The sequence below is a fragment of the Prionailurus viverrinus genome, chromosome A2, assembly GCF_022837055.1.
Source record: "Prionailurus viverrinus isolate Anna chromosome A2, UM_Priviv_1.0, whole genome shotgun sequence".
Classification (NCBI taxonomy): domain Eukaryota; kingdom Metazoa; phylum Chordata; class Mammalia; order Carnivora; family Felidae; genus Prionailurus; species Prionailurus viverrinus.
In genome coordinates, this window is record NC_062562.1 from 53,367,519 (window position 1) to 53,378,881 (window position 11,363).

An 11,363-nucleotide genomic window follows, 5' to 3' on the forward strand; every position below is an offset into this window, starting at 1 on the left:
CTTCTGATTCTATGTCTCTCTCTCTCTCTCTCTCTCTCTCTCTCTCTCTCTCTCTCTGCCCCTCCCCCGCTCATGCTCTCTCACTCTCAAAAATGAATAAATGTTAAAAAAAATTTTTTAAAAAAATGATTTTAAGACAAGGATATGTGCACAAGTCTTCCCTGTAACTAGACCATTAATTCATTAAAGCTTTAAATTATACCCAGCTACTCTACTATAGGATTAAAAAAACAAAACATGAAAATATTACCTATATAATTATATATCAAAGTATGAATGCCTTAGGAGAAGAACTATATGTATTTTCTACATCTTGTTACACTCCATCATTCGATATGGCACACCCTGCATAAAATTAGGTGCTCAAATATCTCAATAAAATATTAATGGAGAAAAGACATAATTACAATATTTATCCTAATTTTTTTCATGAATACTAAATCACTACCTACCACATAAAAATATTAGCATATAATCTAAGGATCCAGATATTTCCATATATACTGCACCCAGGCATAGAACTGAGAAGAAAAGAATAAGGAGCACTATTCATTCAATTTCTAAGAACCTACTTGCAACTGCTAGTTGCTTTGAAGAATATAAAGTTCAGAAAGGCATTGCCCTTTGCCTTCCAGAAGCTTTTAAAAAAAAATTTTTTTTTTAACGTTTGTTTATTTTTGAGACAGAGAGAGACAGAGCATGAGCGGGGGAGGGTCAGAGAGAGAGGGAGACACAGAATCTGAAACAGGCTCCAGGCTCTGAGCAGTCAGCCCAGAGCCCCACGCAGGGCTCAAACTCATGGACCGCGAGATCATGACCTGAGCCGAAGTCGGACGCTTAACCAACTGAGCCACCCAGGCGCCCCCAGAAGCTTTTAAAGTAGAAGAAAAGAACCATCATTTACCCAAGACTGACTATGTGCTAGGCACTGTGCTAAGAGCTTTCAGGATGACAAGCAATCCTACGACAAAATGTGGCAGCCTTCTTTGGCGGGGAGGGAGGCAGTGACATATAAAACTATGAATTTGCAGTGTGGAAAGATCACTTCTAGCTTAGTGGAGGAAGAGGCAGACAGTTAAGGATAACTTCACCGTAGTATTGGAACTAGAAGGAGTAGCATTTCAATAGATAAATGCAGAGGCAAAACAAAAGCCAAACTGTATCAAGGAAATAAGAGTAGAGGAAGAGTCTGGAAATGAGCGTGTAGTACAGTCTTTTTAACTTTTTACACAACTTTGTTTCCCTTTTATTTTAAATCTTCATACTTAATGATTTTACAAACATACCCATTATAAATAGCAATCCCTCCCCATCCTCGGTACCCTCTAAAACTTTTACCCTGCTTTATTTTTTCTTTAGCATCTAAATGACATTTTTTGATATTTTTTTAAATATCCTTTCTTTGCTTTACCTTTCCCTTCTTCCCCCATCTAACCCCACCAAGTAACCTATGTTAACAACCCAATAATATTCTTTGGTACTTTCTCCATGCTTATAATCTCATACAGACGTCATAAGCGCATACATACACAAGCTTTTCATGATAATTTATATTTTCCAACCTATTAGTTTTTTTAAAAGATACAATGACTAATTACCAAATACATGTTCATGGGGAGCGGGCTTAAAAATATGGAAAAATACAAAAACTAACCTATAGATGGCTCTTGCCAACATTTATGGACATATGCATCCAATCTTTTCTATGCATATATACTTGTAAATATTTTTCTTTATAAAGATGAGATCTTTTTATACTAATTTTAGTACCCTCCTTTTTTCACTTTATAGATCTTATCACTCAGGATTAACTGAAATCATCTTTCACTGGTTGACTGAATACACTTTATTTTTTTTTTTGTAAATTTTTTTTTAACATTTATTTATTTTTGAGACAGAGAGCATGAACAGGGGAGGGACAGAGAAAGAGGGAGACACAGAATCTGAAACAGGCTCCAGGCTCTGAGCTGTCAGCACAGAGCCCGACGCGGGGCTCGAACCCACGGACTGTGAGATCATGACCTGAGCCGAAGTCAGACACTTAACCGACTGAGCCACCCAGGCGTCCCTGACTGAATACACTTTAGATTAAAAGGATGAAAAAAAATAAAAGAAAATAAAAAAATAAAAAAATAAAAGGATGATAAAAGTTTTTTTTTTTTTTTAACCTTTATTTATTTTTGAGACAGAGAATGAACAGGGGCGGGGCAGAGAGAGAGGGAGACACAGAATCTGAAGCAGGCTCCAGGCTCTGAGCCATCAGCCCAGAGCCCAAGGCGGGGCTCGAACTCACGGACCACGAGATCGTGACCTGAGCTGAAGTCAGATGCTTAACCGACTGAGCCACCCAGGCGCCGCAAGTTTATTCTTTTCAAAAAAGATGAGTCATTAATTGTGTGATATCTCTCTAAACAGCATTACATACCAATACATTTATAAGGGTGAAAAAAGTCCAAGAGATGCAAATATAGCCAATTTCTAAGCTTCCTGTTTGCTCATTAGATTTAATTAGCAGTAAGAAAAAAGCTTAGCACCACTTCACATCCGTTAGGATAATTATTGTCAAAAAAGGAAAAATAAAAGTGTTGACAAGGATACGAACCCTTGTCAAATTGGAACCCTTGTGTATTACTGGTATAAATGTAAAATGGGGCCGTTGCTATGAAAACAGTGGCAGTTCCTCAGAAAGTTAAAACCAGATTATCATATGATCGAGCAATTCCACTCCTAGTACACTCAAAAGAACTGAGAGCAAAGACTCAAACAGATACCTATAAACAAATATTCATAACAGCATTATTCACAACAGACAAAAGGTAGAAACAAGAATCCATCAACAGATGACTGTATAAACAAAATATTTAACATACAACCACACCCACAGAAACATTATTCAGCCATAAAAAGGAATGAAATTTTGATACATGGTACAATATGGATAGACTTTAGAAACACATTAAAATAAACCAGATGCAAAATCACAAACATTGTATGATTTTCCCTTACATGAGGTACTTGAAATGAGCAAATTCATGGACAGAAAGTAGAATTTACCAGAGGCTGGAGGTAGGGAGGAATGGGGAGTTATTGTTTAATGGGTACAGGGTTCTCTTTGGGATGACGAAAATGTTCCGGAAATAAATAGTGGTGATGGTTGCACAATGCTGTGAATGTAATATAATGCCACTGAATAGTACACTCAAATATGGTTAAAATGGTAAATTTTAGGTTATATATAGTTTACCTGTCCCAGGCCCCAAAAAGCCTGAGGGGCCCGTTTCACATTGTTAGCTAAATATTAGTCATAAAGGTCATGATTTCTACTCTCACAATTCACAACTGCACTCTAATTCCAGTCTAGACTAACACGAAGGAAGGTAGAACATCACGTATCCCCTCACATTCTCTCTGGTTAAAATGCTGTTCCGTGTATAAAGCCTATGAATGCAGAAGGAAACAGCCAGCATGACAAGAGTGCTTGAGCCCATGAATCAAGGAGGTGCTAAAACAGGCAAACATCCTCAAGGAGCTGGCAGTGAGAACCCAGAGCAGTCTACAAATAATGCCTCATAGAAGGGAAGCTAAGCAAAATAACTTCTTCAACATATATCCTAAGTAACAAAGTTCTGAGTACAAGTTTAGTAAGTATATCTTTTTAATAGTAAGCATTTGTGTGCTTGTGATGGGCAATAGGAACGAAGTCCACAGGTGATTAACCTCTGAATCTCCACTCATTCAATTAATGTTATGTAATCAAGACAAAGTTTTAAGAACTGGGAATTCATAACCAAGAGTAAGATATGCTCCACCTTTAAGGAAGTTAAGTCTAGCCAGAGTTGTAAGACATCTACACAAAAATTCAATTCAATAAACACTATTTAGCACCTTCCAGTCAACGAAATGGCTGCAATCAGGTGTCAGCCATTATGCTAAACTCTGGGTAGTCAAAGTTAAGATACAATCTTCTAGAGGGGCGCCCAGGTGGCTCAGTCAGTTAAGTGTCTGACGTCAGCTCAGGTCATGATCTCACAGTTCATGGGTCGAGCCCCGCTTCCGGCTCTGTGCTGACAGCTCAGAGCCTGGAGCCTGCTTTGGATTCTGTCTGTCGGGAGATCAGAGCCCCACAGGGGGCTCTATGCTAGGTGTAGAGCCTGCCTAAGATTCTCTCTCTCTCCTGCTCATGCACTCACTCATTTTTTTCTCTCTCAAAAACCCTAGAATTAAGTGTTGGAATTTAGACACAACACTTTCACTGAAGCACCGGGGCCTCAGCCTCTGAAAGGAAAAAATTTTAACAAATATTAATAAAAGAGAAATTGCATATTGAGTAGGAAGTATTAATTTCAGATTATAATCTAATGGGATGGTGAGCTCACAAATGGTTATATGATAAAGGCCATAAGAAAAATAAATGCAAAGGGTTTTATGGTGGGCCTCAAGGAAGGAAACATAATGAGAAAAAGAGAAAAAAAGAAAAAGAGAAAAAGATCAGGAAATATTTAGAAGATGGGTGTTCAAAATGGCTCTTAAAAGAGGAACAGATAAAAGTGAGGAAACTGTGTCACTCTCTCATTAGGATAAGGTCTCAGAAGGCAGGAATCTGCCTTACTCATCCTGCACGAAGCACAATGGCCTGCACCTACGTAAGTGCTTAAAAAAAAAAAAAAACAGTATGAGGAATCTCTATTAGTAAGACATAAAAACAAGAACTGCTTAGTCTAACAGGCAATGGAAGACCAGCACATCTTCACTATATTGTTATCATCACAAAACAGGATACATAAAAACCCCATTATTTCCCTCCATGAAAGAAAGCTGGGTAGCTGGGGAACAATGGGGGAGGTAGAATTACTCTGCACAACTTTATTTACTCGGCCTAACTTTCTGTATCCTTTGACTTTTGTGGCATGAGACAGTATTATCTATTCAAGAAAATTAATAAAATTTAGTTTTTAAGAGGATGGCCTGAGTGGCTCAGTCAATTGAGCATCTGACTCTTAACTTAGGCTCAAGTCATGATCTCATGGTTCATGGGTTCGAGCCCTGCTTCGGGCTATGTGCTGACAGCGCCTGTGGAGCCTGCTTGGCATTCTCTTTCCCTCTCTCTTCCATTCCCTATCAAAATAAATAAATTTTAAAATTTTTAATTTTTAAGAATCTGCACAGTAAGAAAGTGAATCTGACAGCAATGTGGAGAAAGCCCTGGCATATTAAGAAGAAAAAGGAGTTTACTTTAGAGGTTCTAACATTACGTAAAGCAAATAGTAATAAAAGCCTGAATTAATCTGGAGAAAGCAGAAAATGGCTGAAAGAAGCTCAAAAATATAGTTGTGAATGGAATCTGACAGTGACTGAATGTTTGGAGTAAACATGAAGACCCACACCATGAATACAATTAACTTTATTAAATGTATTTTTCTATCATAAAAGTAACATATTCAGAGAATACAGAAAGTATAAAGAACAGTACCCTTATTTCTACTCTTTAACAACCATTGTTAACATCTACATGTATTTTCTTCCTATATGTAGGTTTTGAGATTTTTTTTTTAAAACAGCTTGAGATATAATTCACATTCCATACAAATCAAGTACTTGAAATGTAAAATTCAATGGCTATTATATTCAGAGTTGCACACCATCTCCACAATTTTAGAACATTTCATCACTCCCACCAAAAACAAAAAAAACAACAACAACAACAAAAAAACCCACAAAAACAACTATCACTGCCCCTGCCCACTCCCCACTCCCTCCAGTCCCTGGCAACCACTAACCTACATTCTGTCTCTGGATTGGCCTATTCTGGACATTTCATATAAAAGGAATCATACAAAATGTGGACTTTTATGACTAGCTTCTTTCATTTAACATGTTTGCAAGGTTATACATGTTGGAGAATGTATCAGTACACCATTTTACTACTGAATAACATTCCACTGTTTTTTTTTTATATACAACTGTAATCATTCCAGATATGTAATTTTGTGTTCAGCATTTTCCATGTCATCAATGTTTCGTATAATCCATACTTAATGACAAGTATAGTGCTCCATCAAATGGCTGTACCGCAGTTTATTTAATCACTTTTTAAAGTTTATTTATTTTGAAGGGGGAAAGGGAGGAGAGAGATAACAAAGAAGAGAGAGAGACAGAATCCCAAGCAGAATCCACACTATCAGTGCAAAGCTCGATGCAGGGCTAGAACTCACAAACCTGGAGATCAAGACCTGATCCAAAGTCAGCCACTTAACCCACTAAGCCACCCAGGTGCCCCTAACTTAGTCATTATTGTTGGGCTTTTGAACTCTTTCCAGTCTTTTCTATTGTAACAAATTCTCTTTAATGCAAATGATGGCTCCTTTCTGAATGATCTTCTGGATCCAGAGAAATGCCTCTCCTAGAAACTCTGAGCTTCTTAATGAGATTTGCTACAGAAAACAAAAGTCACATCCTTCCAGGGAAAATTCAGAATTTCATCCATCCCAAATCTAGGTAAAGGGCAGATGCTAAAAGCTGCCCATGGCTAAAAGGATGCCTCAAAAATACCTAGATTAAGATCTGTCTGGCTCAGTCAGTAAAGCATGCGACTCTTGATCTCTCGGGATTGTAAATTCAAGCTCCACATTAGGGATAGAGATTACTTTAAAAAACAACCAATAAAAAAAAAAAAAAGAATGAAAAGTCATCATTTTAAAGACACTGACATAAACATTAACTAGGCTGACTCTTCCATCAGAAATGTACATGGACTGGGGACACCTGGGTGGCATCCGACTTTGGCTGAGATCATAATATCACGGCTTGTGAGTTCAAGCCCCACATCAAGCTCACTGCTGTCAGCCTCTCAGCCCACTTCAGATCCTGTCCCCTTCTCTCTGCCCCTCCCCCACTTGCACTCTCCCAATAAATAAATAAATATTTAAAAAAGAAAAAAAAAAGGTATATGGATGAAAAAAGGTAAACACTTTGTCCAAATGTGATGCCTACTACTGGGCAACTTCAAAGAATCAGATCACTTTTGCTTTCCATAGCAGGATGAAAGAAAATAAATAGGAAAGAACAACTTGATTACAACAGTAAAAATGTTCTTATGCTTGTTATTTAATGACAATAAATGAGATCCAACTGATAGAAAGAGGAGGAAGAGGACACCTGTACAGTCCACAAGGTCCTCACCAGCAATTAACATACTGAGTTCCCCTAAATCAATGTCTTTGCCTGCTGCTTCCCATTCCTTAACCAATGCAAACAATCTAAAAATCACAACGATTTTACAATTTGAAACTAGCTTTAGTATTGCTAATCCCCACCAAATAAGATCCCTTAGAATCTGGTCTAAAAATAAAACTATGTGTCAACTGTTCCTCAAGAAAAACTATGTACACTGATTGGAATGTGAAGCAATTAACACTTTGTGAGTGATTTGCCAAAGAGACTTCAGATAGCCTGGGCCAAAACCAATAACAAAGAAACAACACCCACTTGACATTTTCCTTGGTTAAACTGAGATTTCAGGAGCAATTTTAGAAAAAAGGCTAACAGATGTGAAGTTAAACTCTAAAATCATTGAGAGCTACACAAGTATTATAGGAGAAATGGAGGAACGAAATGATTCAACCACTGCAAAATAAAAAATGAAAACTTTAATATGTAATTAAGGAACTTTTACTCAACTTTTAAGGCAAGAATACCTAGTCATTACAATTGTGAGGATGATAAGCAAGGTAGTTTAGCCTTATACTAAAAATACTAACTAAATTGTAACACAAACATCTAGGGTTACATTTAGCACCTAGTCAGTTTAGCAAATAGGAATTTTTCGCCATTGATACACATACATAAACACTCATATACATACAAGATAAGGTAACCTAAAATTCTACACAACCTCATCCTAAATAAGCCCAGTATTCCTTGGTTTTCTAATTAATTTGGTCAAGGTGAGCAATTTTCCAACCATAGTTTTAAAGAAATGATTTCCACGATCCGTACAATTTGAAAAACGAAAAACCCTTGCAAGTTCCATTTGGTGGTTTCATAACCCCCTACTGTCACACAGTCCACTGCCTTTCAAAAGCAATATTTAAAATTCTCTTCTGCAAGTCAACATTAAGGCATGCTGTTTGGTTAACAAGCTCCTCCCAAGATCAGGATTATTATGTATGGCCTATTATGTTCCTAACATGCAAACAAAAGCCCTCCCTCATGTAACATTTTTCTATTTTTAGGAAGTAGGTTACTAACAAAGTTTTATCTGAAATTAAAATGCAGTGTCATATATTTACTAACAAACTACCTGAGATAGTAATTTAAAGTTACTAATTGTATTTTCCATTTAATAAGTCACTACTGCTTATGGAAAAGCCAAATTTAACTTCTAACAAGTTGTTTAAACTTCAAAGCAAACCACCTACTTTGGATTTCACAAATGGCATGTTTTAAACTAACTACAACTAGTTTCAGAGCAGTTGTAATACCATACTTGATGTTTAATTACCCACTCTCCATTTCATCTTTTAGATACTTCTCATCGCAAATGACCAGTTTAATGTTTCCCTGTTTTCTGCTAAACCAAATCCGATAAAATATGCTCTAATGTATTTCACTGAAGCCTTCTACTTTGAAGGCTTACACTCTTCAACTGACAAGAGTTTTAACAAGGCTAAGCAACTGCACTACAATTTCTAATCACAAACACCACATACCTAAAAGATAAGCTTTTCCAGCAGAAACAGTAACAGGTTTATTTTCCCAAGTATCCAATGTTCAACTGGGTCAAATGTTTCTGTTGCATTTTAAACAGCTTAGCCCTTGAAGTGATAAGGGTGGAAACAAGCCAAAAGTATCTTAATGTTCTTCAGTGGCATATAATCATCACAACCCTAGACAACAAACTTAGGAACTTCAAGCTGAAGTCTGTTAAGACAATAATAATCACTGTAGCATAAGCATTAATCACAACAATACAACAATTTGGGGTAAATTATGTTTACAGAGCTGAAGACTTTATAACAAAATTGGAAACCACGGAATCTATGCAAAGAAAGTTTACTATATACAACACACTTAATAAATTAAAAATACTTGCATTCTACACTTTTCAGCTTTTTTATATAACCTTCCAATTTCTACATGACCGGGGAGCATGGTTTTTCTTGCCAACAGCCATTTAAAATGCAGTATTAGCAGCGTGCACTATACGTATAAAGTTTTACTGGTGAGCAAGTAAAACCTCAGAAGAATCTCTTGCAGAAACACCTAGAATAGGAGCTCAGGTCATTCACCATTGTGTAAGTGCAAAACATTTGACATAAAAGCACTTAACCAAAAATGTTCTTAAATGGGTTTAACAAAGTAAGTCTTTTCAATTACTATCAGCTTCAATATAAAGACAAGGGATAAAAATACTTATCAGAAAGAAAAAAATAGCAATACTCCTTTAATCAAATTATATCAACTAGTTCACTCTGGAACAAAGAGCCTTCACAATCTAGACAAATATTCTTTTAGACACCCATCTCTCACCACTTCCTTCCTGCACCCTAGATTCTCTGCTGCACCCCAAACTCATCCCAACTCCTGCATGCCTCTATGCCTTTGTACCAGCGGTTTCCTCAGCTTAGAACGCTGTCCCCTCCTCCTCACCGGGTGAGCACTTACTCATCAAGTCCAAAACTGGCCGCAAAAGTTCCCTCCGGTGTCCAAGCTACCTCAACTCCTCCAGGCAAACTAGCCGTTCCAAATTCCCACAACACTTGGTAAGTCCATCCTTATCACAGCGCATTGTTTTCACGCCTTGGGAGCGAAAGAAGAGCAGGCTCCCTCCGCTCAGCCCACAGAGGACAAGGCAGGCAGAAACACTCAAAGAACGTGAGCTGAATTCATCCCTGCTTAGATTAACTGACCCTCTAGAACCCGGTCACATCTCAAGGAGACATGGGGGATACTAACATTCTTCCCACCAGAGAAATGAATACCAGAGGGCACACCCAGAGCCCTGGAAGGAGAACAATGAATGAACACAGCCGCCTTTCCCCTCAAGATGTCCAAACTCCTCTTTCTGGGCATCGACTAGCTGCAGAACCTCTGCAGCTGCACAACCGAAGCGTCCAGACGGCTCTCTCTTCACACAAAAGACAGCCCTGGATCTTCACTCCAAAGCATCCCAGGGCCAAACCTCAGCATACGCATCCCAAACCTTTCATTAGTAACCCACGGAGTCCCGAAACCCAAGGCGAGGCCCCTATGCCTTTGTGGTGGGGAACTGACCCACTTCCGCCTCCCGTCCCCCATTCTTCTCGTCCTCCCTGTAAGAGTGTCACTTGAGTGACAGACTCTGAGTGAGGATGCAAGCCCGGGACCCCTCCGCGCCCAGAAAGAAAAGGAATTCGTCCATCTGAATGACAACACGGATAGGGGGCAATTCTGGGCAGATTTTCCCATTGCCAAAATATAAGGAATATGCACCGAGCACAGGGGTGGCGCTAGCACGTTTCCCCGAAACACAAGGAAATTTGAGTGGGGATGTGGAAACTCGGCTCGCCGGCCATGACACCGGGCCCCAGGGCTCCCGCCCGCCCACCGCCACCCGGGGTGACAGCGGCCTTGCCCAGGCCCTCGACCCGGCAGCCGCGGGGTCGCTCCATCAACGCTGCCCAGGCCGGGCCGCCGAGGAACCCGGCCCCTTCAGCCCCGCCGCCCAGCTCCCCCGGCATCCAGGGCCTGGCCCTGCCGCCTACCTGAAGGAGCCGAGCCGCCTCCGTGTCCCCGTCGTCTGGTGGCGGCGTCTAGTCCGCTCCTCCTCCCCGCGGTGGGTGAGGGAGCGGGAGGCGGTCACATTCGGCGTGTCCCCAGCCCAGGGGACGGGGCCCCGGGCAGTCCCCGCATCGTCGCACTTGCGCTCCGCGCCTCGGGGCACACGCCCCAAAGCCCGGCCAGCTGGCCCTCTTCCGGGCCCTAGGAGAGCGGCAGAGAAGCCCTCCTGTCTCACGCCCGTCCTCGTCTTACTCCCGCCATCTAAGATGGCGGCCCCAACGCCCGCGACGAAGAGACTCTCGGGCGGCCCCGGCAAACGAGCCCTCCACTCGGTGCTCCTCCTCCCGACCTGCGGCGCCACCGGCTCTCTGCTTCTGCGTGAGCCCGCCTGGCAGCAGGCTTCAAACTTGGCTCGGGCATCTATCACTCTAGCCTGAACTCAGGCTCCGCCTCCCAGAGAAGGGGCGTGGTCTTGCCTTCTCGTTGGTCGCCATTTCGGACTAGTGGAGAGCGAAGGACCGGTTCCTGGGCGGCTCTTGGGGTCAGGGGTTGGCAATCGAGAAGTGGCGGGGTTTGTACTCTCCGGAGGTGTCTGAGGGCTAGCG

At 40.6% G+C, this 11,363-nt stretch overlaps 1 protein-coding gene across 1 annotated transcript in view; it reads right to left on the reverse strand.

Moving 5' to 3' along the window:
* RAF1 (Raf-1 proto-oncogene, serine/threonine kinase) overlaps window positions 1-11,127 on the reverse strand; it is an 83,923-nt gene extending 72,796 nt beyond the window's left edge. Inside the window, exon 1 of the mRNA XM_047834499.1 lies at window positions 10,743-11,127. The gene's annotated coding sequence lies outside the window, so the exon portion shown is untranslated. The remainder of the gene's footprint in view (window positions 1-10,742) is intronic.
* Window positions 11,128-11,363: the final 236 nt, after the last annotated feature.